Raw genomic sequence first — 6,269 nt, forward strand, 5'->3', positions numbered from 1 at the left:
AAGGTGAATGGGCAGCAACTAAAGCATTATTGGGGAGGTGACATTGATCATCAACGCTCTACCATTAGTCTTTTTGACCCAAGATGAACTACAGAGAGAGTCTAGCTAAAGACAATAAAGAAAGTGTTGCTTGGGAGGCAACCCAAGTATTCTTCATTTAATTTAGTTTAGTTATTTTCTTGTGGATTTTTAGTTTAAATTTTAATTTTGATTTCGAATTTTTTTTTTATGTTTGTCTTCTTTTTGTAGGGTTGTTTATGTTTTTTTTTAAAAAAGAACAATAGAATAATGCTCAGCGTTGCAGTCCTTAATAGGTAGAGCCACGACACTAAAACCTAAATCGGACCACTGATTGGTAGAATGTTGAAAGCCGTGATGTTGGTTTGAGGCCCAACCCTCCCCACTTTAATTCATTTCTTTTTAGCCTTAAATTCTGTGAAACCTCGCCCTTCATAGACGTGTGACGGAGGTAGACACGATGATGCAGATTAGGGATAATTCTATCATTTTCTTAGTGAGCTCCTAAAAGTGGGTTTTTTTAATATTATTAAGGTCTAAGTAGGCATAAGGAATAAATGAATAATGTATATAATAATGAAATAAACGAAGAAAATAGAAATAATAATAATTTCCACAATAGAGGTAAAATGGTCATTTTGAACCTCGAATCTAAATTTTTAAGTTTTTGTGAACTCAAGTAACCCTAGTCTATTATGGACCTTTTCTCAATATCAAAAGAGTAAAACGTTGAGCCAAAAGGAAGAATAAGGCAAAGTCAACTATGCAATGGCATTTTTGTAAATAAGTGGAACTTTAGTCAACTCTAGGATAAATATCTCATTTGTTCCAGCACTTTCTCCTCACTTCCAGCAGCTTCTTCTTCTTCTTCCCATCCTTCTTCCTCACTAAATGTTTTCCATCTTCCATGGAAGCCATCCTTTGGAACCTCTATAACTTTCTCAAAGTAATTTCAATTCTCATGTTTTGGTACATTTTTTCGTAGGATTATTTGTGCTTTTTCACTTCTACACCTCAAGAACCCTCAAAAGTCTTTTCTCAATACTTTCTCTCATTAATTGGATGTTTGAGAGAGAGAGAGAGAGAGAGAGAGAGGCTTTCCAAATATGTCACAACCCGAAACTCCCATCGAGCCCGTAACAACCGCCGCGATGTCCTGATAGACATTCATTACCAGGAATGCCAATCGAAACCTCGCAAGACTTAAAATCAGTTTTCTCGCTTCCCCTGTGAGTATTAGTTACTAAAATCATGTTTTAAAGTGATATGAACCAATTTCAATTCAAAAACAGTCAAAGAGAAATTTCAACTATACAAGGGAATTTTGGTCATTTTTCTCAAAAATTTCGAAACCAGCTAAAATGTAGTATATGAGAGAAATTTACTCATTTCATAACTGAAAATAAGTTTAGATATCTAAAACATTCATTTAAAGTGAAATTATAGCTAATGGAATAAAATAAAAATAGTGAATAAAAAATTCTAATTTTTCATAAAACAATTTTTATATAACGCTACGTAAATAATTTTTACAACGTAAAAGCAAAATAAATTCCTACATACAATAGCACACGTAGCCAGGTATTCAAAACATTTAACAATGACATGTGGGCCCCTGAATGACTAAAAGTAATGAAGGTTGTGTGAACCTACAGTTTTTGAGGATGCAAGTCCAATTGTAGTGCTCAATGAAATGAGCTATCTACTGACTATCCTGAGTCTGAAATGGGTGGAAAGGAGGGTGGTGAGATTATATAATCCCAGTGAGTAAACAAATATCATCTAAATATCTAAAGTTGAGTAAATGGAGACAGATAAAATAGATTGCATCAAAATGATTCACAGCATTTCGAACTCATTTTAATAAGATAAAATAGATTCATTTCACCCAAATAAACAACGAGGCTTATGATTTCCTGAAAAGCTTGGCTCGTGCCAAAATCATTCTCATACTCAGTTGTCAGGGATACCTTGGCCTGGAGCTATTCCAACCGAATCCCCCAAGGCTATTAAAAAGTCATGTACGCATAAATCATGTTTTTATTTTGAAAACATAGCCGTTCCTTGGCGTTTGCTGAGTTCACCCTCACGTGGTGGTTCAGCGTGAAATGAACTCTAAAGTTTTACCTCAGGAGTTACCCTATGTGCCTCTCTGACCGAGGTAAGAATATACTCGAATTTCGTGCCCTTCTAATAAGTTGGTCCACAGAACCCGCCACTGCAGTGACCAATCTATAACCCACCAATTCAATAAAAATTCAACAGCATGACATGGCAATATTATCATTATCCAGCCTATTAAGGCAAACAACAGTTTATACATTTTCAACACAAATACCCATCCAGCCATTCATGCCCACATTATCATAAGCCATTCAATTCAAAACATAATTTACAATACAGCAAGTAGTCTCCAATTACTCCATTTTCAAAACCATCATTCAATTTCAAGACAATTTTATAAAATCATTTCATTTAATCACATTTCGCTTATAAAACAACAAGATTTACCATTTAAACTCATTATCCATAAAATCACAAAAACGAATTAAAATTCACTTCAAATAATCAAGATGATGATAAGGTTACTCACTGTAATGGGAATCGAATTTGGGATACTCTGATTCTTGATCCTTGGATACTACCTCTTTACTCTTGCCAGAATGCTCACCACCTAGACATAATGCACAATAAGCAATTTGCTACACTTGTGCTAAACCGTTGTAAAACCAATTCAGGCTCTATACTAATGTATGAAATGAGATTTGAAATACTTGGGTAACAATCTAAATACGGTGTTCAATATAAATTCAATTATGTACTTAAATAAAATGGTATTGGCCTAATTCAATCTATCACCCGATTAATTGGCCAATAGATCCAATTCAACTCCAAACAATTCCATTTCTCTCCCAATACTCTAAATCATTAAACACAATTTAAATAACTTGAAATGTGGCAAAATCATCCTCACATTTTCTCTTGAAAAATTCGGCCATGGTGAGTGCACTAACAATATAATTTTTCATGCTTGATTCTCACACCATAAATCATTCATTCCTAATCAAATCACTTGAAATTCAATCAAATTCATCATCAATATTCCACATGGAATATTCGGCCAATGAAGGTGATGTAAGAACATGAATTTTTCTTGCTTGCTTTTCATGCTACACATCACCAAACAATTAAAAACACTAGAATAACATGTTTTCTAACTAAATTCATCATCAAAGTCTCTCTCCTAAGGTTTGATCAGCACACTATCCTTCATGATATCTTGTGATTCAACCATGGAAAATGCAAAATAATGCATAGGAAAGGTAGATCACAAGTTAGAATTAAGAAATTTTACCTTTAATGGCTTGATTCCTTGAAAATCAATAATTTCCCTTTGAATTTTTCTCCCTAGGGTTTTTGTTCTTCCTTTTTTCTCTTTTTCTCTCTTTGGCCAACCAAGATAAATGAGTTGGGAGGGTTATGGGCTGATTTTTAAAGCCAAATAATAAAATAATCCAAGCTTGACACTTGTCACCATGTTAGTGGTCCATGTTTAAAAACTTAATAATTAAGCTTTCTTCCACCACCACATAAAACCCTTCAATTATCCATGATATAAAATGCTAATGGCTAAAATCCATAGGCATGACAAGTGTTGGGTGGTGTAAAATTACAATTTTGCCCCTGAGGTGGCAAAATGACTATTTTACCCTTATCCTCGAAAAAACGTCAAAATTAAAATTCTTCACTTCTCAAACTCAAATTATACTCCAAATGATCAATCTTAGTCAAAAATTTCATCTGACACTCACATCTTAACCTTGGGTGGCAAAATGACCATTTTACCCCTAGTCATGAAAATTCTAATTTGACTCCAAATCGGTCCTTGAACTCCAAATCACCATTTTAAGTCATTTTGGGGTTTTAAAATTCTCAATTTCATCTTAAAATCTCTATTTGGACTAGTTCGAGGCTTAATTCAACTTAATTGTACCATTTGGTACATTACCGTCTTTTAATGATTTTGAGGTACCCAAGTAAGCAAACATGCATTCTTATATAGGAATAGTATAATAAACATATTGTAAAGCCGGGCTTGACAAAATAGCTTGAGGAAAACTCTTGAAAAGGAATTCAACTACAAATTCATCAAGGTGAGTATTGAGTTAAGGTTGATTTTTAGGTTGTTGATGATGGTCCATAATTAAATTGTAGATTGTTTTATTTCTAAAGGTTGTTTATTTATTTCTAGTGTGACTAGAGAAGTGTGAATAAATAGCCAATCAAATGGTAATTGGAAGCTAGTTAGGAAAATAACTTTTGGAAAAATATTCTTTAGGAAAATAACTAATCAAATGGTAAATAGTGTGAATAACTAGCAAAACTTGATTTGGGAAAATAGCTTTTGGAAAAAGATTCATGTCAATTGAGTTGGTGTGATGCTATTGTATGTGATAGGTTCCAACGAGATCCCACATCTCCACTTGGAGAATTAGTGGCAGTCGGAGTCGATTAAAGAATCAATAAAGACAAGTGAGTGAACTTGCATCTAAATTGTTTTAGGAAATGCATATGTGTTTGAATGAATCATTTGAAAATTTTATTTGTTTTTGCTTTAAAATGTACAGGGAGAACAAGCCCTTGATGAAATGCTCTTATATTATGAAATGTATAATGTGATTAGTTGATGTGTTCTTACATTATGTTAATGTGTATGTTATGAATTGAATGGTACTATTGTGTGATAATTATAACCGTGCATGTGCGGTGTGAGAGTGCACATGACGGTGCCGGTAGTGTGTGGTGTGGGAGAGCATATGATGCTGATGATGATATTGTAATGTGCGATGTGGGAGTGCACATGATGACCTAGCTATGTGCGGTGTGGGAGTGCACATGAGCTGGGGGAGAGTTGGGGTGATGCCGGTAGTTGTATATATGTTTATATATGTTATATATAGAGAGGTTATGGAAAATATATTATGATTGCATTGAATATTGAATATTAAAATTTGACAAATGTTTTCCAATTGATTTTCACTGCAACAAAAATGGATTTTTGTTGCGACAAGAATTCTTTTAATTTCATTGCCCTGTTTCTCATTGCAGTGAAAATGCATTCTCGCTGCAATAAGAAACTCTCGGGTGCTGGGGGCTTGACTAGCATAGATTTTTTGCTGCAACGAAAATGCATTCTCGTTGCAGCAAGAAACTCTCAGGTGGTTGGGTAAAATGCTTGCCCAGATTTTCGTTGTAGCAAAATTCATTCTCGCTACAGCGAGAAACTCTCGGGTGGTTGGTTCAAAATTTTGCCTGAATTTCCCTGCAGCTAGAATGCCTTTTTGCTGCAGTGAGATTCACTCTGCCATGCTTGCCTTGCTTCGATTCTGCTATAGTTTTCACTCTTTAACTTCATTGTTGATCATGGATCTTTCGATACTAAGGCACTAAATAATCAAGGGTTGAATTAAGGGATCTTAACAAGAAATTAAGCTAAATTGTATTGTTTTCAACATAAGTGTATCATGTTTTCTAAAACATCTCATATAGTTGCTTGTTCCCTTCTTATGTTCACTCACTGAGTTTATACTCACTATTTTTAACTTCATGTTTTCAGATACGTAGGTAGTTGGGACCTAGATTGAGGTGTCCTCTTTTATTCACCTTTTGGTAGGTATCGTGGCATTCAGTAACTATACCTTCACCCAAAGTTACTCTGTTGGAAGTCAAGAGTCTTTTTGCTTGTGTAAATGTACACGTGATGTAAATCACTAAGATGCTGTTATAATCAAAATATGTATACTTTGAATTATGGTGCCAATATGAGTTGGCAATGGGTGACATTATTTTGAGATAATACAAATGTAAATATTTGGTTGTCATAGTATATTATTGACATAGTTATAGTTAAGAATTATGAAATTTGACTGTGGGAATGAGTGATGAAATAATGGACAAGACTACATAAAGAGGCTTGTTTGGGATTAGTGGGCTATGCCCATTCGGCCCATGCGCCGGTCATGGCCTAGAAATTGGGTTGTGACAAATTCAAAGCCTTAGCCGCACACCCTTTCCCTTTTTTTTTTCTTTTCCTTCAATAGTTTTTCCCTCCAAATCCTCTAACACCCAATTTTAATTCCTCAAGTATTTACATCCAAACAATTTACAAACTCATTCAACCTCCATCATAGTCTCAACAATCAAGTTCTTAATAAAGTTTCTCAAGTACCCTTCCATTGTCAAGTCATTAA

The 6,269-nt window shown here is 34.4% G+C and overlaps 1 long non-coding RNA gene across 3 annotated transcripts; it reads right to left on the reverse strand.

Moving 5' to 3' along the window:
• LOC108661698 lies at nucleotides 1,215-3,415 on the reverse strand. Of its 3 annotated transcripts, XR_001927472.1 has the most exons (4): nucleotides 3,374-3,415; nucleotides 2,612-2,692; nucleotides 2,146-2,250; nucleotides 1,215-1,245 (listed from the first exon to the last, which is right to left on the reverse strand). It is a non-coding gene; the product is annotated as an uncharacterized LOC108661698 (long non-coding RNA). The 3 variants fall into 3 exon arrangements; XR_001927470.1 differs by lacking the exons at nucleotides 1,215-1,245; nucleotides 2,146-2,250 and adding an exon at nucleotides 1,702-1,738; XR_001927471.1 differs by lacking the exon at nucleotides 1,215-1,245 and having other exon boundaries at nucleotides 2,117-2,250.

The sequence above is a fragment of the Theobroma cacao genome, chromosome 4, assembly GCF_000208745.1.
Source record: "Theobroma cacao cultivar B97-61/B2 chromosome 4, Criollo_cocoa_genome_V2, whole genome shotgun sequence".
Taxonomy (NCBI): Eukaryota; Viridiplantae; Streptophyta; class Magnoliopsida; order Malvales; family Malvaceae; genus Theobroma; species Theobroma cacao.